This window comes from Condylura cristata, unplaced genomic scaffold (assembly GCF_000260355.1).
Source record: "Condylura cristata isolate star-nosed mole 26May11 unplaced genomic scaffold, ConCri1.0 scaffold00002, whole genome shotgun sequence".
Lineage (NCBI taxonomy): Eukaryota > Metazoa > Chordata > Mammalia > Eulipotyphla > Talpidae > Condylura > Condylura cristata.
In genome coordinates this window covers 19,521,525-19,548,695 of record NW_004567103.1, presented here as the reverse complement: position 1 = coordinate 19,548,695, position 27,171 = coordinate 19,521,525, and the positions used below count along the sequence as shown (strand labels likewise).

Below are 27,171 nucleotides of genomic sequence, written 5' to 3'. Positions count from 1 at the left end.
TGTCTTTTGGGTAGATACCTAGGAGTGGGATTGCTGGTTCATATAGAAGCTCCATTTTTAGCAGTTTGCCAAACCTCCACACAGTTTTTCATATTTAAACACTTTTTTTTTAAGTGTTACAAAAAAATAATTGGAAGAATCATGACAGTGACAAGTCCTTTTTCTTCTTTAGTTTTGTAGCCTTCTTTATTGAAGGTTTGAATGTTTGCAAAAAACTATTATTTGTCTGAATCTAATTAGAGATTGTAGAGTCTATTAAACAATTGAAATTGCTGATGTAGGCACTGATTGCTTGCTTTTTAATGCTTCCTCAGCCCTGAGCTTTAGGGTGGTTTATAAGGTTTCTGTTAAACAGATATCAGCATCATTCTAGGTCATTCGGTTGTCAATATGACGAATTTGACAGTCATTCAAATTGTAGAGTGTGAGAATGTCTTGTAGATGACTTGGGCGCATGAGCACTGTATATGTTTTTCATCAAACTATCTACAAAAACAAGTCTGGAATTTGAAGCTGCACTCTGTGCTGTTCCAGATTTCATGAATGACTGAGATGGTTCACTAAACAGACCACCACTTCAGTACCAGCTCATTCCTTTTTGATATGGCTTTGATTTTAATATTTTTGCTAAGGAGGAATTGGCATGAGTACTTTCCTATTGAATAACACAGGTTCATTTGATATTCATATCTGTTTTTCCTACTTTTGAATTAATGTAAACATTCCTGCATTTGATTACTTACAATATTTTCAGTGAAATAATTTAGGCTTTTTCACATTATGCTGCTTAAAGAAGAAAAATGATTGCAGACAGACTTTTTTTATTAGATAATATTTATATTTTGGTGTGGGCAGAGTTTGAGGAAGCTTGAAGACAGAGACATTTCTCTTTTCTGAAAGAATGGACTGGAAAATAAAGATCTGTTTCTACAGGTGTTAGATTGTATGCTATCTGTTGATTTCAGTAGAGATTGATATCTTCAATTCCATATTCAGTTAGCTAGCCTACATTAATTTAATTACCCTGTGCTTATCACTAATATCTGAATAATAAAAATGCCTGCATGGGGAAAAAGGTTATATTAAAGGCCACAATGACATGAATTTTAAAACTATCTATTAATACCATAATGCAGGGTAATTATAGACAATAGTAATCTTAAGAATATATAGACATAAATTAAATTTGCCCCATTGTTTCCTTAGGTATAACATTTTCTTTAAAATATTGTTGTCTTTTAGTTTTAGTACACATTATGTGAGTATTTTGCACATATGTATCATTATAATTGTATAGGATATTGTATACTGCTCACCCTTTTTAGGCTGTGTCTTAAAATTTCTGTTTCAAAACTGTGCACATCTTATCATAAGAATGAAATGGATCCATTCTCCTGCTGCTGAACTCTGTAGTAGTTCCAAGGGTCAAAAATTAATAAACTAATAGAACTGCAAGGAGGCGTAGAGAAATCCACCCCATTTCCTTTGATAATTAGACTTATAATTGGGACTTAATCTAGGGATTGACTTAAGGTTTTTTTAATTTTCTTTAGAAAAAAATTGTGAATTATGTAATTTTGGAAATACTTTATTTTTTTAAAAAATGTGAAAGAAAAATAAACTAAATCAGTCAAAGCACATTCAAAATAGAACTTAAAATGTGGATGAGTAATCTATCATTGGGGTGACTAATATATCCTCCTCTATAAATATTTTCCTCACATTTTAAAAGGCAAAATAGATTCATATAATGTAACTTTTGTAGTCTTTATCACTGTAAGAGGAATACACAAGAATATGGTGTTGCATAAAAATCAGAAAGGAAATTTCCATTTTTCAACCAGAACTTTTATTGCTTGACTATGAAGTGAGCACATGTTGAAAAGTAAGTTTGGTTTTTAAAATTCTTTCCATTCTGTTAATCTAAGCTACTGCAAGGAACGATAACATGTTTTTCACTCCAGGATGCAGCTTCTTGGCATTTAACTTATATTTCATTTCCGTATATAGTGTTTACAGTGTTATAATTTATGGCTTCCATGTCAGTCTAAGTAATAGTTCAGCTGGTAAATGCCCTCAAGGTCTCAGGCATGTCAGTTTTGAGAGTTTTGTCTTTGCCCATTTTACGTAATGTTCAGAGGCAGGATTTAAAAAGAAATAGGCATGAGGTTATATGGTTATTTTCCAAGAGCAGTGTAATAGTGAAGCCAAATCTCTTCATAGGTGAAGTCCTAGTTCTTTTTCTTGTCTGGACTAACTTACATCCATTAGACTGTGAGTTAAAAGAATCAGGAATGCTGACACTTAATCTAAACTATGAATAACACTTCCTTGTCAGATTACTTAATATCATCATTGAATTGTGCAAATTCAGATATCAAATTTTGAGTGATTATTATAAAAGTCTCATAACACTTCTGAAGAAATGGTCTTTAGTCCTAAAGCTTTAATTACAGATATTTGTCGCTCTTTTACTATCATAAAATTTGAGAATAAAATCAGATTGTTTTAGATATTACTGCCTGCCTTTGCCCTCCAAGAAAATGGAATCTCTAGCATTAACTCCATAACTCTAATATGAACCACTCACTGCAAAAACTGTCTACACTCTTCACATTCCTGCTCAAAGGAGCACTAATACATCTTGAACACTTGATCTCCATGTGCATTTTTTTCTCAAGTGATATATTTGTAAGTGTGACCCTTGCAAGTTACTTAAACATTCTGTGACTTAGTTTTCTTTTTTGTAAAATGGAGGAATAATAGTAACTTTTTCATAAGGTTGTGGTATAGATCTCCTAAACAAATTTAGTTCCTGCACCGTCATCAACAGCTGTGTTTTTCAAGGGCCAGTTAGGTACTAGGCACACTTTAAAAACTGAACATGAATGCTTATCCATTTTACAGATGAAATAAAGTGGGCCTTGAAATGGAACTTAATTGAGGGAAAGTGGAGTAAGAATGCAGCCAGCATGGTCTGATTGATTCCATCATCTAAATATTACATATTTTCTTCTTCAAGAAGATCCTTAAATAAGGAATTATATTTGTTTCTAAAGCAGCTGCGTTGAAAAGAACTTGTTCAAGTTTACCAGCGACATGGTAAACCAAAAAAACAGTAGTCGTTCCAATTCCTGTCATCTTCAAAATATAAGGCTTACCTGGTTTCTCAATGAATGAATGGGACTGATGAACTGAATGTGATGTGGGTGGAAGCCATGATTAGGGCTCTGTTTCTCTTGGGTTCCTTAGTAACACTTTCAGATGTCAGTTGACATTTTCCCCTAACTATACTATATGTCCCAATAACAGCTCATCACATACCAGTCCCCTCCTAATTGTCAGTTCCCCATTTCTATTGAGAAGGTTTAGCATCCATGTAATCACCTGGATTCTAATTGATAAAGCAGAACCTTTCTCCCACCCCTATTTTTATTTGCTCAGGTTTTTCTTTTTCTTTTTTTCTATCTCTATTTCCACTCCACTTGTTCTGTCAGTCTCTTAGAAATAATTGGAACCTCTTTCCTGGAATATCTCCTATCACTTTCAATTTGTTATACACACTGTTGCCAGCGGCATTTTCAAAAAACTATTTCCAATTCTCTCACTCTCCTCAGCAGTCACTTCCAATATCTGTCCAATCTTAAAAGTTAATCCTGGCCCTCCCTGGTGGCGCAGCAGGTTAAAGCACAGCACTGAGAATCTAAAGCCACTTCTGCATGAGTTCAATTCCCACCTGTCCCGGAGGTGACCACATGGCGTGGCAGACCTCTCCTGGCCCACCCGCTGCTCCCCTCAGCAGTGTACTTCATCGATCTGCCTGTTCTGCTCCCCACTCTGTCTCTGGTGAAGCCTCTCACCGCCCCTGAGCCTCTGGCCTGTACCCGGGCTCTGTATGCACAAATAAATAAATCTTAAAAAAAAAAAAAGTTAATCCTGGGCCCTCCCTGGTGATGCATAGTTAAAGCACAGCACTGTGAAGCTATCATAGCCACTGTGGCACGAGTTTAATCTTTGGCTAGGGGGGTGACCCACATGTCATGGCAGGGCCTCTCCTGTCTTCCCCACTGCTCCCCCTCAGCAGTGTATTTAGTCATTCTGCCTGTTCTGCTCCCCACTCTGTCTCTGGTGAATCCTCTCAACCCCTGCACCTCTGGATGCTTGTACTCAAGTTCTACATGCATAAATAAATACATCTTTAATAAAAAGTTAATCCTAAATTCTTCTGATTTACCAGTGAAGATTGTTTACCATTTTTGCAAATATACTTTTTAACCATTATGTGCCAGTACTTACATGGGTTCTGATCACCAACCAACTTGAAATAACCCATCATTTTTTGTGTGATTATTCTCCTTTATATTTCTCCTTATCATGCCTTTATCATGCTACTCAAATGTTCTGTATTGCTTGTTTTGTCCCTTTCCTATTAGTCAAAATCTGTTACTAATTTCACTTGATTTTTCTGTTTCCTCTTGGAGTAAGTGTCATTCATTTGCTCATGTTTAGGTAGGAGAAGCAGGATAATGAAGAGGAAAAGAGCATGGACTCTAGAAAAGATTTCTAAAACTTATTTTTTTGTTCTGCGGCTTATGCATGAAATTTTATGCAATATCTTAACATTCCTCTGCCTCATTTTCCATGTTTGTAAAATGGGTAATTCTGTTTACATCAAAAGTGTTTTAAAGTTTATAGTAAATACAAAGCACGTATGATAGCACCTCGTTCATAGCAAGATCCATATGAGTTTGTATAATAAAATAACTAAGAATTGATTGTAGCAATGTTTATCCTTCCTTAACGATTACTTTCTATGCTGTATTACCTAAGACTACCCCTCTCCAACCCTGACTTGAGAATAAGTTTTGCTTATTTTATTGTATTTTTACAATGGAGTTAGGTACTTGGTCCTTAATAAGTCAGCTTTTGTCTCAACAGTTGCTTAGTTCATTCTCAATAGAACTGTTCTGAGATTTGTGCCAGTCTTATCTGGTTACTAATTATGTTGTATAGGTCTGAATAAGCTTTGAAGTTTTTAAAAGAAACTATTTTAAAGAAAAGGAAAATTGGGCTCTCCCTGGTGGCACAATGCGTTAAAGCCCAGCACTATGAAGCTAGACGCAGCAGCTTAAGCATGAGTTTGATCCACGGCCAGGGGAGTTCTATTCCCTGTGAGGGTGGTGACCCACGTGGCATGGCAGACTCTGCCTCACCAGCTGCTCTCTTCAGCAGTGTCAGTCGGCCTGCTCTGCTCCCCATTTTGCCCCTTGTGAATCCTCTCATCACCCCTGAACCTCTGGCCTGTACCCCAGTTCTGTATGCATAAAAAAAAAAAACTTAAAAAAAACCCCAAAACCGAAAAGCCCTATGGAAGGAAGGTGTCCTGCCCCTCATTTTTTTTTTTTTTTGTTAAGCACACAAAACCTTAAATTTGGTTGATTGAGGGTCTGTTCCTTCAGCTCCCAGCCTTACAAGTTTTATGGTCCTTGTGTTTTTGCAAAGTATACCAGAAGTTAATAATATGGTACCTTTGCCAAAGGGTTTTACAGATTGCAGCTAATTAAACTGTGTGGCTATCTTTGATCTGAGTACCTATTACTTGGTAGATTTACTTGATAGGTGAGGAAACAGGAAGCAAAGGTGCAGGCAGCCATGTGATGTGGATGGGACTTGGAGCCATTGTTATTACTTCAGTGCCTGGGGCTATTAACCTGTGAGAGTGTTTCTCTGTCTCAGAACTTCCAGCTTGCAGGGCAACATCCTTGATGATACTGTCCAGACCACACTGTGAGTTCATGTGAACCACAGGCTGAGCCAGGTCATGGAATCTTATTAATAAGAATTTGAGAGATAGAATCTTGTTCAACTCTTATGTACAGGTCCCCTTACAATAAACTTATGACTTGAGCCTTTCAGTCATTATTTTAATTCCTTCAATGGTGGGATATTCATTATCTCTTATCTTTCTACATTTTCTTCTTTACTATCAAGAACCATAGTTTCTCTTCTTGTACTTTCATTCTGTGTAAGTTTCTACTCCAACAACCCCATAATATGTCGCATTCTCTCATAGGCTGGCTGTTCCACTATGAGAAGACAGATACCTAGCCCCTCTCTCTTTGAGTGTTCTCTGAGCTACATATCCTTAGTTCTCCGATGATTTTAATGTGACATATTTTTGTTTTCTTTTTTAAATTTACTTTTTTGACTATACTTAAGTAGTCTTGTGTGCTTTGACTATCCTTAGTCAAAAGGATACTGTGTGCACAGTGTCCTTTTTTATTGAAACTAATGTGAACTCACTTCTTTTCCTTTCTGTTTCATAGGAAGAGAAAAAGCAGGGAAGTGCTCATTTCATTTTATCCTTCCTCTGCTTTTCACACCATACCTGCTATTTCCTTCCTCCACACCCACCCTGTTTGTCTCTTTCTTACACCCACTCACTTACCCACCCGCGTGCCCACCCCCACACACAAACACACATTCCTAAGTGTTTGGTTTTTACACAGGGTAAGAGTTACCTAAGCAAGTGTGGCTCATGCTCCTATACTGATATTGTAAAAAATAATATGCATTTCAGCTACACCCATTCAGTTCCAGGATTGCCACTTACTAGCTGTGTTACCCTCACCCAGTTATTCCAAGTTAATGCAATTCTATTTCTTCACCTGCAAGATGGAAAATGTAATTCTTGTCTCACTGGCTAGTAATGATCATTCAGTGAAAGAGTAAACGAGAGAACCTCTGACTCATATTAAGTGCCCAAGAACCAGGAGTTTCGGTTCTACTGCTGTTCTTCTTTCTCAGGAGCCCACCTACCAGTTTTATTATGGTTGCTGCATCAAGCACATATGTTTGCTTTCAGACCTTAGTCATCCATATTTTTTTAATATAGCAAATCTTCAGTGTTCAAAATTAGTATAGCATGTTTGAATTTAAACACTTGTAATTGAAAGAAGTGAAAATCCAAACAATGCTTTGGGTGAGGCAAATGCTGTGCAGGAGGAGATGATCATTGGAAACAGCTTGTCATGTAGATGAGCAATACCCCTTGGCACTGTTTTAAAAGCAAAAAAAAAAAAAAAAAAGAAAGAAAGAAAGTAAAGAAAAGGCTAAGTGCTCTTGTATATTTACCCAGTTGGGCATATTATTAATGTGTCATCTTTAGCAGTTTGAGCTTATGCTGTACTATAATTATTACATGTATTTTCCCTTGCAGACCTTTCGTTTGCCCTATTGAGAAAAGAAATTAATTTAAAAAATTCCCCCTTTCTTTCCCACTACATGATATTCCCCCGCTCCTCTGTAGAACAGGTATGTGCCTAAACCCTAATGAGTAGTATCAAAACCTATCAGGAAGAAGTCTTATCTCTCTCCAGCAATTTCTCAATTTAAGTTATTTTAAAACCATCTTAAAATCACCATCACTTGATTATTTTATTACTATCCATCTTATTTACTAGATTATAAAAGTCTTTTGAAAATGGAAACCAGGTCTGCTTTTGGTCATGGTTCTACCCCTACATCTAACATGGGGTCTGGCATCGACTGATTTAGATAACAATGTCTTAATAGTTAGAGTCTTAAGAACTAATTAGTTGGTAGTTACAGAGAATTAATAAATAAAAGTAGAAAATGCGATGAAGAAGGATAATAGATGTCGATTACTACTTGTACTAAAATTCTCCTTTGCATTTGGTAGAGACTAGTATCTCAAAATTACTTATTGAAAGGCACTTAAGGTTTCTTAAAAAATTGGTCTTGTACTCCTGCTTCCTTACCGTCTACTTAATAAAAGAGAGAAGAGAGGGGAAAATAGTATTCTAAAAGGAAATACGTTTTGTTTATTGGTTATATATTCTTACCTCCGAAATCTTTTCCATCCTTTGAGAGTAAATGGTTAAGTTAGCTTTAACAATGCCAAATAAGGAGACATTTTTGATGACACATAAACCTGACCATTATTAGTGGGATCTTTTTCTAGCTTTAAAATGTTGCAGTGAAGCTCATAGAAGTGAGATTGTATTTTTACTTCTGTGTTTAAAAAAGGAGTAAGTCTGTCCCTCCCTGGTGGCGCAGCGGGTTAAAGCACAGCACAAAGAAGCTTAAGCCACTTCCCAGGAGTTCGATCCCCGCCTGCCCCTGAGGTGACCACATGGCGTGGCAGACCTCTTCTGACCCGCTTGCTGCTCCCCTCAGCAGTGTACTTTGTCGATCTGCCTGTTCTGCTCCCCACTCTGTCTCTGGTGAATCCTGCATCTCTGGCCTGTATCCCAGTTCTGTATGAATAAATAAATAAATCTTTAAAAAAAAAAGGAGTAAGTCTAATCTGTGTTTAAGACGAGTTTCAAAGTCACTGTGGTGCTCTGTTTTCTACAACTTCATCCGAATTATTATCATTAAGGCTAATACACTAGATGTGTTAGAAATGCAGGCAAGGCCCTCCCTAATGGCGCAGAGGGCTGAACGCTGCACTGCGAAGCTAAGCCAAGCTGCATCCACTTCAGTGCCAATTCTATCCTCTCACTGGAGGTCTCTGGCTGCCCCTGCATCTCTGGATTGTACCCCATTTTTGTATACATAAGTAAATAAAATCTTAAAAAAAATCTGGGCAAGTACATATTACATAGTTATTGCTATTTAACTTTAATTTGGAGCCCCTCTGGAATATTATTATTGATGTCCCTAGAGAAATGTGTCTGGGCTCTTAGCCAGGGATTTAAGTTAGCAACTAAGTTTAGTGAGGAGAAATGAGTCTCTTAGGATTGTAGGTATATAAAGGCAATCTAAAAAATAACAGACATGAAGGTACTTGGCTTTTGGGTTCATTTCCATCAGAGTTCCAGTGCTCACAGCCAGCTGTGTATCATGTTAGACTTGCTGGGTGACCCTTCTGAAGTCCAAGACTAGGTGACTCTCAGGAAGAGACAAGACTTGTGTTTGAAAGCAGCAGTTCTTCATCTTAATGATAGAGGTATCAGAATTGAAATGCCTCTTTGTGATGAAAGTAAAAGAAGTCAAACACTAAATATTAATGACTGGCTGGCTCCTTTACACCTTGGAGGAGGTAAAAAATGCAGATTGCATTACTCAGAAATGAATGGCTAGGACAACCTTAAAGAAGTTATTGCTGTTACTGATGTTGCTTTGTCATTGTTTCACATCCAAGAACAGACAACTGTAAATTTGTATCAAATAATTATACTAGTTAATAGAACTGTAGCAATGAGTTGGAAGAAAGTTTAGACAGCTTCTAGTCTTGTCTTGTTTTATAGAAAGGAAACTAGTGGGTTTCCAATTGTCAGACAATACCAAGAAGTTCCAGGGTGTGTGTGTGTGTGTGTGTGTGTTATGTTTTGCATTTCAAAAGGACAGATTTATTAGGAAAAGGAAAAAGATACCTGCATAGACACAGCTGGACAATCTTGGGACAAGAACTGTATGTATAAGTATTTTAAACATTTTTCTGCTCTTCCAACCTCAGGTTAATGTTACTTTGCTGTTTTGAGTAGCAATTTGAATTCCAGGAGCTTTCTGGTCATCTTAAGTTCCAGGAACACTCTGCCCAGCTTAGGTGCGACCCTCCTAGCTGTCGGGGAACATCGTCTCGGCCTCTCCTGTATTGTACCTCACATTTAGCGCTGTTGTGTGTTGATCTGTCTGGTTGCTCCACCAGCGTGTCATCACTGGAGCCATGTTATGTTCTTTTATGACTCCTACATGTATTATAGTGATTAAAAAATGTTTCAAAAGTTTTCTACTTAGTGTCATTCAGAAGATTGATTTATGTTTCTGAGTATTTTCATGTAGCTTGATTCCTTTTTTAATTTATATATTAATATTGATTAATTTCTTTTTAAAAAATTTATGTTATTTTCTTACATTGCTGTTCATTGAAGATTTATCCTTTCTTGGCAATCCATTTGTTGCACAGTTAGGGACCTGAGGTTGAAGAGTCAGAAATAGGGCCCAAGAGTAGAAGGAGATACAGTACCGTAGATACCTGAAATTTTAGTCAAAAGTTTTCATCAAGGACTTGTACACCTTTACAATGATACCTATGGCTTATCATTCTCAAATTACCTGGTTTTAACTTTAATTTTGTACTGTGGTGGAGGTAGGATAGAGATAAAGTTACTGTAAGATGTGTTGTTGTTAACTCGTATAGCCTCTGGCCCCTATCACTTAAAAAACTACCTTAATATTCTTAGAGAGTTCTCTGAAGTATGTATGAGACTAGTTTATAATGTATTTGATTAAACATTTGGATATGAAACTAATATATATTAGAACATGTCAGAGAATAATACAAAACTAAAATTATAAATGACTCTCTTAAAATCACCTTGCAGAGCAATGACTGAACTGGTATGTTGTAGGTATGGCATTGCACATTTCCTCTTGTGATTCATTAGGGGAAAATATTAGTTCCAGCTTATTGTATTTATTCACTCCACACAACCTTTGTTCTACTTTGTTTCTCTTTGGTTCACCAGTTGAGGATCTACCTCCTGATGATTTACTTTCATTTTCAAACCTAATTAGTGATGTTTTCTGACACCAAACCCATCTAGGCAAGCACAAGTAAAAATGTGTACTCATTACCTTAGTTGTACTCTGTAGTGGTTAGCCCAAGAAGAGCTTGAGAAACGGGCATTGTGCCAGGAGGTGAACCAAAGCAGTTTTGGTTACAGCTGATTTGTGGTTTGATCTTTGCAGATGTACTTAACTTTGATCTTAGTTTTCGGAAGTCATTGCAATTCAGTGAAGCCAAATGTGGTAAGTGCCTGAAGACAACGATTTTATAGTGCATATGTTTTATCAGCTGGATACAGGTCCTGAGCCAGAGAAGAAATTTATGCATTCTTTATATAATTTATATGATCAGGGTGGTAAAAAAGGGTGTTATATAGCTTTTAAAATAATTGATTGATTGCTCCATTAGCCCAGGAACAATGCATAATTTATAGGAAAAGAATTTTCAAAATCGGTTTCTGAAAATTGTTCCCCATTTCAATCAGTAATTTCCACTTTGGAGATCAGTATTATTATGAGAAAAAGAAAGGTGTGTATTTTCTGTAGGCTACTATGAAAATATTACAAATTTTATTTGTTAGGTTTTTAAAAAAGTTATTACAAATGCATAGATTTTTAAAAAGGTTTATTATTCATACAAGAACTGGGGTTTAGGCCAAAGGTGTGTGTGTCGGGGGCGGGGAGGGGTTGAGAGGATTCACCAAAGACAGAGTGGAGAGCAGAACAGGCAGCTTGACTGTAATGCTGCTGAGGGGAGACATGAGCATGTCAGATGTCTGCTGTGCCATGTGGGTCAGCTGCCTGGCTGGGAATCGAACTCATGTTGTGGTAGTTGAGGATAGCTTCATACTGCTGTGCTTTAAATCCCTGTGCCATGAGGGAGGCCCCACAAATGTATAGTTTTTATTATAAAAATTAGAGACATAAATCATTTTCTCAATTCAAGCAATAGCCTTTCTGAATCCAATTTTGTCACGACTTTTCCTCTCCCTTGTAGCATTGAACATTTCAAATATAATTGAAAACAGACTTTTTGTAAGTGGTTGACTTTTAATTTTATTATCTTTTATTAAGTTGAAAACATATTTTCCTTATCCAAAAATGTTCTACATGTATGGGAAAAAATGCTTTTTAATTCTATTCCTTACCTTGTTCTGGCTGATTAAAAAATCATTTTATAGTTACATAGTTTTAGACAAATGTATTTCAGTAAGGCTGCTGGCTTGTCATGAAGTTTACATAAAGGAGGTAACAGCCTGTGTGTTTACAAGCATATCATGTACACATTGCAAGTTAGTGGTTGTAAAACTACCTTCTAATCAGTTTATAAAAGTATGTAAGATTTTTGTCTGATTTAGTATAAAAATAAAAATTTTGGATGGAATTTTATTTCTTTTTAAACTACTGTACACAACTCACTGAGCCTAGTCTTTCTTTTCATTCCTGCTCTGTTGCAGATGTCCAGAGAGCATTTTTTGACAGCACTAGGGCAAAACTATTATTTATTTAGCAATGAATGCTTAACATAGTTTTATTTTGACCAGGGGATATATATGATGGGAAAACCCTTAAAAACTTACAATCAGGGCCCTCCCTGGTCGTGCAGCTGGTTAGGATACAGCACTGCAAACTGGCTGCTGCAGTCGCTTTAATGTGAATTTGATTCCCTGGCCCCCAAGGTGACCCACATGGCGCGGCAGACCTCTCCTGATCACCCGCTGCTCCCCTCAGCAGTGTACTTTGTAGATCTGCTTGTTCTGCTCCCCACTCTGTCTCTGGTGAAGCATTTCCCACCCCAGCATCTCTGGCTTGTACCCCAGTTCTGTATGCATAAATAAATAAATCTTAAGAAAAAAGAATTATTCTCTCATCCTTTGTTAATATAAAAACAAAATTTACAACCAGAAATTATATTAAATAATGAAGCAATCTGGCTTATAGGCCAGATTGCTGTGTCCAAATGGGAATAACCATCTTTCTGGTTTTATGCATTTCCTATTTGAAAAACTAATTTTTGAACTACATTCTTAGTTTCTGTTTATGCCTTCATTCTAAATGAGTATCGATTTTTGTAATTATGCATTCTTCTACTTTTTTTCTTTAACAGATTTCATTTCAATGCTAAGTTATTATCTCAACCTATGTTAGGATATCTGTTATTTGTACAGGACACTTGGATGGAATAGCTCACAATATAATACTATTCTAGAACCATTGGTGAAGAGTCTTTAGGAAAATGAGAGAATTATAGCAAAGTCAGTCAGTACATGCTGGGGTATATTAGACAGAGCTTTCTGTTTCCCTCTGTGTAGAATACATTTTTCAATAGTCAATTGATTTTAAACTTTTAGATTGAATATATTTTATTATAGTGAGAACATCTCATCTCAAAAAATGTTCCTTGTCATGCAAGGTAGAGAAAAGGCCTCTTGAAGAAATAAATATTTAGAAAAGACTTTTAAAAACTGTCATGAAGGCCACGTTGACATCTTCTCCAAGAACATAGTTGCAGGCCCTAATTTTGGAAAGAAGACTCTGCCCCATCTAAAAGTGATGGTAGTCGGTTAGAAATAAGATCTGTTGACCTCTGACTTAAGATTGGCTCCCTTACTTTGGAATCAGCCATCTCAGTAAACAGATGCTGAAGAAAGAGGTCCATTTACAGAAGGAGGTCAAATAGCTACAGCTGCAGAAATTCTGCCCACTTTTTTTTGTTCTCCTACACTTACAATCTAGGCTGTAATTTAGGAAACACACTGCTGTTCACCACTAGCTAGCTTGAAAGTGAAACATACCCTGCCGGTCAGAGCCCCATTTCCTTAATGGTGATTAAAACTGGGCAGTGAGCCCAAAGTAGTAAAAGCAGTCTCAGAACTTTTTCACTTGCCTTAGTCTGGGAAAAGCAACATTGGAGGTTTCGTTTCTTGAAAAAATACACAACTTCCATATGATTAGATGCTCTTCAGTTTCTTTTCAACCACAGTCTGCACGTTCGTGCCTTAATTGGTCAGCTTTTCTCTAAATGCGGCACCTGAATATTTTTCTAGAATGTACTCTGCCTGAATACAAAGCCTTTAAGGTTTTCTTTATGACAATTTATCATTCTTATAGGAAGGTAAATGTCTCTTCTCATTTGAGAAAAGTGAAGCTTTTGGAAAAAACTAAAACCAAGTCTAAAAAATTGGCTTTAAAAAAATAAAAAAATTCTGTACATATTAAAACAGACCCTTTTTCCTGTCTTAATTGAATTCAGTTTAGCATTCAAAAACTTCACCTCAAAGATTGACGGAGCTATTTTTCTCTATAAATGAGGCCAAGTCTTGTTGGCACCCGTGAGGAAGACCATACTGCATGAGGGCATGTTGCCAGCAGGTTTCTTGCTGGAGGCTTGGCTGCCTCTGCTGGTAAAGCCTGCAGGAGCCCTGCAGGGAATCCACCTTGCAGGCCATTGGCGACCAGTATGCATGGTGTTGTTTGTCTGCTTTTCAGACAGTAGATTTGGAAACAAAGAAAGTGTCCCATTCACTTTTCTCATACAAAACAAAAACAAAAACAAAAAACAATGTTGGAACTGGGAGAGGCTGGTGGGAGGTACACAATAACCTGTTCTACCTTTGCAGTTTCTTATGAAGCTTAACTGATTTCTGAGTAAAAAGTTAGGTTTGAAAAAGGAAAATCAAAAAACTAAGTATGTCAAAATCGAACTGTAATATATAAATGTGGTTCTATCTTTAAAAGAGAAACAAAAATAATGACAGAATGAGAAGGAAAACACTGCGTTTTTGTGCTTTCCATTCCTTTAGCCACATGCAATGTGAGACTTACTTCATGTCTAAAATCCTTTATTTACAGTTGCCCTAAATGAGGGAATAAAGAGCAGTAGGCTAGTCTTTCACTGGGGCAAAGTGGACTTTAAATGGACCTTTACCTCTGCCTCTCACCTGTGTTTCTGTATCTTTTCCCCCAACTCTTCCTTACTCCCATCCCCCTTTTCTCCACTTTGACAGTCCTGGCATTGAAAATAGGGCCCTGTTACTTTGAGTCCACTGGTTTAGGAAAGTCACACTCAGGCTATAGTTTTGTGGTGCATGATTAGGATCAATTAGCTGTGAGGGGAAGATAACAGATACAAACAAATAAAAAGAAAATCATAGTAAACGTGTCATTATTGCTATATAACTGGCAAGGGAAAGTCATCAGTGATTAAGAGCCTGGCTTCAGAAATGAAGCAGCACAGTTCAAAATCCTGCTCATGCCCCTTCCAGATGACCTTTAACAGGGTGCGGACTGGGTCTCCTGCTCTTTAAAGGGAAAAGGTGATAATATTATCAACTCATTTGTTTATTAAAAAGGACCCTGTGAGTTCATGTATTTAATGAGAAAAAGACTATCGAATGAATATTAACTATTTACCTAACTAAAGGCAGTTGTTTAACATTGCCAAGTGCTCAAAATGTTAGTGGATATCTGAAACACGATTTTACAAACCTCATGTGAAATACAAACAGACTGTTGTCTTGCGGATACCGGTACATCCAGTTGCTTCCACTCTCCCACTGCAGTTTAACTTGCCAAATGTGTGTCAGGTGGGCACATGTACATAATTTAGTTTATGCTGGTATTTATCATACATTATTAAGGCACCAACTTTCTGTGGCTGCTATCTGCAGTTTACTATAAGGGCCTACATTTTACTTTGTTGGAATGTTGCCTTTTACTTCTCCAGATTAAATTATCCACACTGAAATATTTGGATGCCTAGGAAATTTGTCTTAAATTTGAAAGAGTTGCCCATATTTTGACTGACCTCCTTACTATAACAAAATAGGATGACATGCAGTAGACTGTCTAGATTCTTCCAGAATTGGAGATGACTTTGTGAAGAAGTGTCTAGACTTTTATTCATCTCTACAGTTTATTGACTTGCCTTTATTCAGGGAATTTTATTGAGATACCATTAAGAAAAATGAGGAAAATAAGTGATAATTTCTGATATCCTGACACATGCTGATTAATTTTCAGCTTACAAAAGCAAGTCATTTTATTTCCTGAAGTAGTTTTGCAGAAAACACTTTTCTCATTTATAAGGGTTTTTTTTTTTTTTCACTTCATTAGAATTAAGAAAAGGAGGTCCTTGGTGGATTTGCTTTGAAAGTAGAATAGGGATTTACTAAAATAGTACTAAAAATATGCATAATTCATTAAACCTTCAACAACTTCACTAGCATTTGCACTACTCTATTAATGTAATTATATTTTAGGTCATATGACTATTTGCTTAATGGATAAAAAGTAGGTGAATAAAGGTAGCTTTTGATCAAAAGTTTAGAGTGAGGCCTTTTTTTTTTTTTTAAAAGATTTATTTATTTGTGCATACAGAAGGCCAGAGGCTCAGGGGCAGCAAGAGGCTTCACTAGAGACAGAGTGGGGAGCAGAACAGGCAAATCGACGAAGTACACTGCTGAGGGGAGCAGCGGGCGGGTCAGGAGAGGTCTGCTGTGCCATGTGGTCACCCCCCGGGGCAGAAGGGAATCTAACTCATGCGGAAGAGGCTTTAGCTTCTCAGTGCTGTGCTTTAACCCGCTGCGCCACCAGGGAGGGCCCAGAGTGAGGCCCTTTTAAAGAAAGAGCCTGGATTCCAAGCTCAGAATGATTTGGTAGTTACATCTGCTTTCTTAACTTCTTAGTTGGTAAATAATTCTGGTTTCAGAGAATTTCCTATACCAAAGCCATAGTATATGAGTGGATAATTAAAGTGTGGAGCCAACAAATTACAGAAAAATTCATAGTCTGATAATTAAATAAAATTATCTGATTTCTGTGGGCTGAAAAGTGATGATGAAATTTTAAATAGAAAACAGATAAAAAAATACATCATGACTTTTCTGACAGCACAGAAGTTCAAGTTTTAAAATATTTTAGTTCTCACTGTTCCACCATCAAAAAAAGTGAAATGTTTATAGTTTGCTAATTAAATATTTAAGAAAGACTTGAAAATTTCTAATTTTCTTCAGACTCAGCAAGTATAATCTTTGAATATTCTTTCCTGTTTAAATTATAAGTCAAAATAAAATTGCATTGCTTGTAGGAAAAGCAAGTGATTTTTATATACTTGAACCTCTGCATGTGTTTTCTTATTGCTGTGGTATCCTGTGTTTTACTTGAATAAGTTATATAAACTCAAAGTGTGACAGTTGAAATTGCATTTGACACTTGTCACAATTTTCCTCACCATCCCTTCCCTACCACTTTGCATACTGAATTAACTGATAGGGTTTTAGTGAAGTATTCATATTATTAGAACAGTTAATAAACCTAAATTAGCAGGCAATCATGTCAAAGGGAAAGCCTGGTAATATTTTGCCAAAGATGAGAGTCTTCCCGAAGAGAGGATTAACATGGAGCTGTATAGTAATGTGCACTTCTAAATGAGTAGTTTTAGCACCACAACCAGTTGACTTACTCACTGGACCTCTTACTCCACTTAGAGTTAAACTACTAGATTCTAATCTATACAAGGCTGCTATTTTCTTTGTTCTTATATGTGTAATTTTATTCAATTGCTGACAAAATATGTGTATACCTGGCAAAAATTCAATTATGATTACAAGCTAGGATTGCTTTATTTGTTGGAATTCCTTAATTTTGTTTTTAAAACTAACTTGTAGGTTGAGATGTTGCATGCTTTTTTTGCCCTTTCACATACTTTTATGTTATAGTCTGTGAATAAATAGGCATCTATCAGGTATGACTGTTTTATATATCAGCCAAACTGTACTATTGGAAGGTCACAGTAAGTTTTTTTTTTTTTTTTTTTTGAGATTTATTTATTTGTACATACAGAACTGGGGTACAGGCCAGAGACGCGGAGGGTGAGAGGATTCACCAGAGACAGAGTGAGGAGCAGAACAGGCAGATCGAAGAAGTACACTGCTGAGGGGAGCAGCGGGCGGGTCAGGAGAGGTCTGCCACGCCATGTGGTCACCTCCGGGGCAGACAGGAATCGAACTCATGCGGAAGCGGCTTTAGATTCTCAGTGCTGTGCTTTAACCCGCTGCGCCACTAGGGAGGGCCCACAGTAAGTTTTAATGTCAGCATTCACTGACAATCACCTGTAACTAGAAAGACATAAATGACTTTAAGTCCCATTCTCATTTCTCTCTCCTTGCTGCCCTTTTTCACACCTTCGACTCTTCTCATTCTTTGTTCAGTCCCTCTGTTCTGCAATATTGTGAGTTGGTGGGTTCATCCTAGCCTTTCTGTCTGATGAAAGGAGAGACTGCAGTAGCTTCAGACTGGTTTGTGGTCATGATGGTAACATGAAATTAATCAATGAAAAAGTGATTATCTCTCAGAAAACAGTCACACACCAGAGAAGCCCGAGTCCTAAGTTGCATTTTGAAGAGGCATACTGAGACAGGATTTATACAGAATGTTCATTAGGGTCAATGCTTGTGGAAAGAAGGAAATGGAGTAGGTAAGTGGAGAAGTTGAAGTCACTGTCAGAAACTCACCACTAACTGCATTGATTCTGTTGTTAGTACGCTTTAACCAATCTGGGTCAACCTTAACTAAAACCTGGGTAGACACTTTCGCATTTGAAGCATGTGGCAATATGTGTTCAAGTTAATCTGTTGTTAGTAAAGATAAGCATCAGTCATAGGATATAAGCGCATGAACTTTATAGAAGGAAGAAAATTAATTCATTGAGCACCATTTGTATGCCAAGTGATTTAATATGCTCTAAAGTTATATTATTTCAGATAATCCTCAGAGAAGCTCTTTCCATCATATTCAGCTTTTTATTGTTTGAATTTTTGCTTGTTTCTATAAAACTAAAAGATTTTTATAGTAATAATATTTTAATAACAATAGATCACATAATGGTGGTCTAATTGAAATGAATTATCTACCATTTCCGAATTAGAGTCTGTTTTTATGGAACTATTACCACCTTAAACATGTGGTAATTATTTTGTTGTTCCTATAAGCCTTACCTTGTTTTTGCTACAATAGCCCTGTTGATTAGGTAGGAGCGAATTTAGTATATTTATTTGATATCTTAAAAACAGAAATACAGAGTTGTATGTAGAATTAACAAAGCAGAAGACTTGGAAATAAGGTTATGCAGATATGCTGATGGTTTTGTTAAATTTAAATTACTGATACCATACCAATGACTACAACAATGATAGGAAATTCTGATTTTAGAATATTTCCTCTAGTGCAAGAATTTTATACTGAGACTACTGAGAAAAATGTGTCCTATAAAAATGACTTAATATATTAACTTGTACAGTACCAAGATCCAATGGCACATTTAACCTTTATTGTGAAAAAAAGTTCTTGAAATTGCTTAATTGCTTATAATATTTTATTTGCATAATTTACCTGTTATAGTTCCTGTTTATATACAAAAATGCATTTTGAATTTTAAGGCCAAAGAGTCACAATTCACTATTTAATTTGCCTGTGGCAATGCTAAGGTTTGTAGTAGTAATATTTTGAAAAATATCCAAGTCACACCAGCAAGTTTTGCCGTAAAAGAACGCACACCATTTACTTTTATCCATCTTTTCATCAGGGGGGAGATTAAATAGAATGCATGGAGCCAGAAAAGATGGGTGACAGCTGGGAGAGATTTGATACAGACCTCAGAACCTTTCCAGAAGATTGATTATGCTGCATTTTCTGCCAGTTCCTTTGGCTTTACCCAGGTTATCATACCATCAGGAAACTTGGTCCTGCCTCTCTCTGTTTCTGACAACTTAGATGACCTTAAGATATTCCTTTAATCTCCTGAAGATTGATTTTCCTTTTCAAAAATGAGGGTAAGGAACTTTACACCCTTGACTGTTCCTAAGGATGATGTAAGAAGAAGATATTTGCATTTGGGAGAAAAATGACATTAACTCTGGTGTGAACCATTTGTGGTGCCTATTGAAAGAGCAAACTGACTTCCCCTAAGTCAATAGAAAGCACAGGTCACTTTCTCACAGCAGGGAACATTTCTCACACATGCCAGGTGGTTCTGTGCCAGGAAGTCTAGGTAGTTTCTGTGATGCATCCTTACACTGAATCTTAGTTTTCTCAATACATTTGTCTGGGAGCAAATTACTACAGATCACAGAATAATTATTTCATGTTTTTACTGTGCTTTTTAAAACTATTTATCAAGTTGGCCTTCTTCATTTGGGAATGGATAGAAATGCAATACCTTCTCAATTACTTAAATGGCCCTTATCAGCTATTAGCCTCAGCTTTTTAAAAATCTTGTGAAAGAACTTAAATCTCCTAGCTCTGTCCCCAAAGGCACACTGAAACTGGCAGATGGAAACACAATAGCAATTGTACAGCATGACTGGGGTGTGGCACACACAAAACAGAGGTTGATAATTGTTCCTCATTACAGGCAGGGAGAGGCCCACTGACGTTCTCTTACTCCTAAAGAGTGTATATAGTTGCTGTGCTGTGGGACTAGGTCCATCAAGGGCTGAGCGCTTCAGAAAGTGGCCAGGTGACCTGTACAGGCTAGTCTGCTCTGTCTTCATGTGAGTCATACTGTTGTCTGACTACTGTCAAAACTTAGTTTTCCAGCTTCTCCGCCCCTCTACAGTTGAAGCTGTGTGTACAACAGGAGTTCTTCAAAAACAAATTATATCCTATAATTTTGTGCCTGGCTCAAGCATAGATAGCTAATCGATTCATTATGAGTAGAGTATACATAAACCTTCTAGACATTAATTTTTTTTATTATGTCCAAAGTTTCAAAATGAGACACATACTATTTGAAAATATTTCATTGCACACAGATTTAAACTATAAGGTCATTTATAGCAATCCCACTCCTAGGTATCTACCCAAAAGACAAAAACACTGATTCAAAAAGATACCCGCACTCCCATGTTTATTGCTGCTTTATTCACAATAGGAAAGACATGGAATCAACCCAAATGTCCAAAAGTAGATGACTGGAATAAAAAGATGTGGTACATATACACAGTGGAATATTACTCAGTAGTCAAAAAGGGTAAACACATGCCTTTTGAAGCAACATGGATGGAGTTGGAAGGGATCATGCTTAGTGAAATAAGCCAGAAAGAGAAAAAGAAAATACCAGATGGTTTTGTTAAGGGGAAGGATGTCCTAAAGGAACTTTGCAGAGTCTTATGGACTCCACCCCCTACTCCAGCTTTCTGGACACTATCCCCTACTCCAGTCATTGGAAAGTACAACTTCCAGCAGTACTAGGGAGAGAACTGCGAGGACCCAAGTGCGAGGCTAGCAGGAATGCTGGGACATTTGGGGGATAAATAGGGCACGATTGCATCACTCTCTCTCTCGCTTGGGAAGCAGCTCTCCTGATCTCGTGACTTGGTGTGTTCAGGCAGCCTAGCCGTAAGGTACTCTAGTAACTTTGTATTCTGCTCTCTCCCTGGGTTGTTTCTTATTCCTTTCCCCTTTTGTAAATAAACCCGTTATTGACCCTTTTGTGTGTCCCTGCAGTATAACCGAATTGTGAGCGCGCAGGTGAGGCCCCACACACAGGCGGCCCAGTTCACTCTGGGCTACCCTGTAACAGTTTCACTCATAGCAGCAGCATAAAGGACCAGGGTGTGGGGTGGGAATAATAATGAACAACTATATACCAGGGACATTTTACTGGGGTGGAGTAGGGAATGGGATCAGAAATGGGGGTGGGAGGAGTGCACTGGACTATGGTGATGGCACACGGGTGATTTGGTGATAGGAATCCGACGGGGATTACAACTGACATGGAAAAAGGCACAAAATAATGTAAAAATAAATTATTATATTTATATATTTTTTAAGATTTATTTTTTTGTGCATACAGAACTGGGGTACAGGCCAGAGGCTCAGGGGCGGTGAGAGGCTTCACCAGAGACAGAGTGAGGAACAGAACAGGCAGATCGATGAAGTACACTGCTGAGGGGAGCAGTGGGCGGGTCAGGAGAGGTCTGCCACGCCATGTGGTCACCTCCAGGGCAGGCGGGAATTGAACTCATGAGGAAGCGGCTTTAGATTCTCAGTGCAGTGCTTTAACCCGCTGCGCCACCAGAGAGGGCCCTATTATATTATTTTAAAAAAGAAAAAAATAAAGCTGCCAGCCCAAATCTTCAAAAACAAAATATAAGGTCATTTGTTTTCCTTTTTCTCTCTATTATTTCCTTTCTTGCATGACACAGGACACTTTGGCAAGCTAACAATTGGAGACAGTCCATTACCAAAGGTTACCTTTCTTAGGGAAGCAGGTGACATGCCTAATAATGAGTCTGCGCCAGCTAAATCTAGGCCCGCAGAGGTTATCTTAGTTTACTGGATTAAGCAGGACTAACTTAATGTCCATGTATGATTTTAGTGTTATCATTGGCCCCATGACCACTGAAACCGCATACCAGCTCCCAAATTACACATTTTGTACACTTTGACAATGCACATGAACTTAGACACTTGCAGTTTCTAACTTATGGACATTGGTACATCAGGCATCTGCTAGTGGAAATGTTCCCCTTAGACAGGTGAGTGTCTAGCTTTCTGGCTGTGGTAAATTTCTTTTTAGATTCTACTTCTTTCTGCTGTTAAGATTGGAGATGGAGAAAGAAAATTCAGTCATTTACCCACTCATCCCATACCTTGCTTTTTTCTCTTTGCAGCTGTCATCACTCTCATAAGTATTTGTATTCTAATAGAGAAATGCAAGCTCCAGATTTAGGAACCTTGATTGAACTTGCTGGCCCTAGAAAATGCCTGCCATGGGCAGTTACTCAAAAATCATTAGTGAAAGAGTGAATAACTTCCAGTTGTACTCAGTTTCCTTGGGAAGCATTCTTTTTTTTTTTTTTTTTTTTTTTTTTTTTAAGATTTATTTATTTATCCATACAGAACTGGGGTGCAAGCCAGAGGTGCAAGGGTGGCGAGAGGCTTCACCAGAGACAGAGTGGGGAGCGGAACAGGCAGATGGATGAAGTACACTGCTGAGGGAGCAGCGGGTGGGTTAGGAGAGGTCTGCCGCGCCATATGGATCACCTCTGGGGTGGGGGATCAAACTCACACTAAAGCGGCTGTGGCCAGCTTGCAGTGCTGCATCCTAACTCTTTGTGCCACCAGGGAGGGCCCACCTTGGGAAACATTCTTACAATAAAATAATGATAATGCTTTGTGCCCCACTAACCAGAAACATTCTGTTTATCTAGGCAGCAGCATTATTTCTGTTACACAAAAATGAAATAGAACAGATTAGAAATTTAAACAGCACTTGTAATATTTTCCTTATAGCTTTAAATAAATGATCAAAATTTAAAGCATAGGGTGGCCTATGGATGAATTAAAGGAAAAGATGTAGTTAATTTAAACTACTATATAAGGGTAGCTTATAATTTTTGAACTGTGCTACTTAGGGTAAAACTGAAGCTTTAACCTTTAGTTGGTACAGTTGAGGGATGATGGAGTCTGAGAAAGTACTTAATATTTAACATGTGATATGAGCAGCTCTGTTTCCTACAGAAATGCTTGTAGATTTATAGCAAACCCTAACATTTGCTGCAACTTCGTTTGTTCCAGACACAGGATATCCCATTATTACATGTAAATTCTGATCTCTTTTGTGATCACTTGGATGTAACATAAAATGCAACAAGAATTTTAAAATGGTGGAAAAAATCTTATGATAAATAGATCTGAAGTTGATTCTTTTTATCTTTTTGTGAGATTTTCAGTTTTTATTACATTAATTTAATTATGTCAGACTTGAATTCTAATGATAACATCTGTGGGAGTTGAATATAGCTGAATTCATTCAGGAACAAACCTCTGCCTTAGAGAGGTAGATCCGGAAATGTGTGAAAGGCTCCAACTTGGCTTGTTAGTAGTGTCTTTCTTGAGTTTTCAGGAAATTAGTGTTTTGGGGAACAGATTTGCGTTATTGTTTAAGAATTGACTATAGTTGTACTTTCCTTTGAAATTTAGGTTTCACAGAGAGGACAAAAATGGCCTTTTGATAGGTCTTCCAGGTGTGTGCTTTCCAGATTGGAGAAAGTCTAGGTTGTGGGATTAATCTTTCAAACATCCTGATGTGAGATCCAAGACACCTATTGCCTTACTGACAAGTGCCTTTTGTGTATTTCTTGTCTTTTCAAATCTCAGTTGTAAATCTAGGTATTACAGAGAATATGCTCCTTTAAGGATTTTAAACAAATAATGAATAGTACATTTACTTTACTGTTAAACATTTCAAATGAAACCTCAAATGTTAAAGACTAGTGTTTTAAGTAAGTTTATAGGTTTTTGTACTGCTAATTTAAGAAGTAACCTAACTTTTTTAAACTATGATGTCTGCCATAGATAAAATAAAACTTACATAGAAGGAAAAATAAGAGGCCCTTGGATGAGAATGTCTAAGGCCTTTTTGCCTTAGACCTTTGAGGTAGTATCAATATGTTTCTTAAAATATTAATACTGCCTTCCTCTAAAAAATGTTGTCCCACTGAAAATAGAGATGTATTACTGGAGGTGGGTTTTTTTTTTTCATTTCAAAATTTTGTCAATTGCTCCCTTACAATTTTTTCCAAGGTGTGCAATCCTCTTATTATTTCTGCTTGAATTTGAATTAAGTTGGAATTCTTGGAAGTCACACAGTTAGGAAAAAACATCAATTTCCCAAAATAAAGATGAAAAAAAATATGGACCTAAAGATATACTCAGGCTGTATATATCAGACTAGGTATTTCACCTTGGCTTTCTGACTTCTGTTGTCATTTCTTTGCATTAATAATGACATTTGTGTAATTTCAGTTAATCAGGAATCTCTACCAATAGGTGCAGGATATTCAATCTTTATAAACTCAGTTTTCTGAGTTTATAAATTAGCTTTATTTGGTCTTAAGAGGTTTAAATCAGTAATGCATGTGCCATAGTGTACAAAATGTGTGGGTTCTAGAAAACACTTAGTGATTACTTCGTAGAATTTCTTTTGCTCTTATGTTAGACTTAGTAATATAGTTTTAATAAAACATGTTTCATGATTGGGGCATTTGAAAACTCTTTTTACTTTAAATGGTTCCTTTTGTTTCTACTTGCTGCATCACTAACCCATTTACCACCTGTGGGTGACAGTGGTTGGGTGAATTTGATGTAATTTCCCAACTAGTCCCTGGATCTCTTTAGCTTTAACCTGTTTCCAACCATTGTTACAGCAGCTACAGCACACTCATCCAAGCATAGAACATCATGTAGACTACTAGTGCCTAGCTTGGAAAGGTGCAGTTGTATATAAATAATATCAGGTCTACAGGTGAATTACTAGTATTACTCATAACTCAGCCTCCTTCCCTGGGGGTGGGGGTGAGGTGACTCATTCCACATTTATAGATCATTGACTTGATGCCATCTGATGCCATATTCCACTTTGAGTGCTTGAAGTACAAATACAGATGTGCTGGGTCACTGACCTAGAACAGGCCTTTTGCTGGCAGGAGATAGTCATTAAAAATGATAGGGGCTTACACTAAGTGAGTGTGCTCTCTTAATGTTGTACCTGTCTATAAGGCAAAGTGTGATTAAGTACACATTAGCGTGGGTTGGCTACACCACCTAACCATGATTTGGAACACACATATACTTAGGATTCTATATTGATTTATTTCAATCAAATTATGTCACCTTAATGTTCCTTTGTTTTTGTTCAAATTTAATATTACGTGTAAGTTCATTCTTCTGAATATCACATAAACTCATAACAATCATTGTCTGTTGAATATCTTCCCTTGATTATCTTGCTATAAATTCAAATTGAATGTGTCACTTACCACTCATGCTGAGCAACCTGATCTTCTTTTGGCCTTACCTGTTTCTTAAAATGATACTAACTTTCTGTGAGTCTTTTTGTCTCAAGCCTTAACATTCTTTTGATACCTTTTCTCTGACTTTCATATCCAACCATCTTCTAAGTATCATAGGTTATACACACTGTCATGGACTAAATTATGCTGAAGTTCTAACCCTCTCCCTGCCCCCAACAGTATTTAGAGAAAGGGCTTTAGAAGGTAGTGTGCATTAAATAAGGTAAAGAAAGTGGGGCCATAGTTTCACAGTGGCCATGGACACAAAACAAAGGCAGCTCTTTACAAACTACGGGTGGTGTTTTTAATCAGAACCCAATTAAAGTGGAACCTGGTCTTAGGATTTTGGCCTCTAGTCCTATGAGAAAATAGCCTTTGTTACTTAAGCCACCCAGTTTATGCTGTTTTGTTATGGTAGACTGAGCCAACTAAGACATTGGGCTCTGCATTACTATTTCCTCCTCAGAGTGGACACTGTCTCTACCTGAGTTGATGCTTCATTGCTATTTATTGATCTTCTGGGGTCTCTTATCAGCCCATTCTTCTTTGATCTCTACTCAGCTCAGATCCAATCTGCACAGTATTGTCAGATTAAATTTCCTAATTATGCCAGTTCTTGAATTTAAAACCTTAAGTCATTCGTGTTAGCATACAAATTTAAATATATAGCCTCTTCAGATTTTCATTCCAGGTCATTATTCTCTCTGCAGACCCTACCTGGCCTTTCACCCAATTACTGCTCTTCTTGTATGTGCCTGCAAGTGTTTGTCTCAACACCATCCCCTGACCCCTGCCAGCCTTGCTTCTTCCACTAAATTGTATCGGCCCCATCCTTTATCTAAGTTTGCCTTTCAACTGCATCTCCACCTAGAAAAGTCTTTAGCCTCCAACAGGTCCTAACTCAAATCTACCTCTTATCTGTGTAACAGGATTTCTGTTTTTTGTTTTTTTTTTTTCCCTTTTCTTTTCTTTGATCTGCCATGTCTTTTTGCTATTTCTTTGAGAGGGTGGGTGTATTTGACTTTGTATTATGGCTTTTTGTTTTTTGTCTTTTCATAACCATCACATTCACTTATAATGAAGTTATCTTGCAGCAGCGATTGTAGAACCTTAGAAATAATGATGCAGTTTAAAAAAATTGGCCTATATTTAAAAAAAATATTAGGATTATAATAAAATAAAAAGGGCTTCAGTTTATTTTAGAAAATAGAAGTGAGTTTTGATTTATCTTGATGCTATAAGACTCCCTACATTTGTATCCATTAAAAACTTAAGCAGTAACCTTTCTGTTACTCAAGCAGTAACACTTTCTGTCAACTGAGGTGCAAGGGTAACTTTAAGAAGGGAGAACAGAGTGTGAAGGTGATTTGTCTGTTGACAATTAACCTTGATAAACTAATAGCTAAAATATGTCTGCTGTTTACAGCTTTTTCCTTGTCAGGTAAAAACAGGCATACTTGAGCTTGAAATAGGGACTACAGTTTCATCTTCTCATCGGCTTCTGATTTATCCTATGGAGAAACAGCATCCTTTCTCACTAGAGAAAGAGGATAAAAAGCAGTAAGAGTTAACTCAAGGTTATTTTCTGGCACTTGCCCTACCTTTTCTGGTGTGGAGAAAGAGACCTAGAGGATGGAAAAGGAGTGCTTTTAATATGCTGATAAGTTAAGCTGCCTGGAAGCAGATGCTAGAGTCCTATTCAAAAGAATTTCATTAGAGTTATGCTTAGGGCATTGTTTAGCTAGATACTACACAAAAGTCTTGACCTGTGTGTTTG

General features: G+C 37.1%; 1 protein-coding gene across 1 annotated transcript in view; it reads left to right on the top strand.

The window, feature by feature from the left end:
- MAP2 (microtubule-associated protein 2) overlaps positions 1 to 27,171 on the top strand; it is a 267,610-nt gene that overhangs the window by 43,917 nt on the left and 196,522 nt on the right. The window lies entirely within an intron of this gene.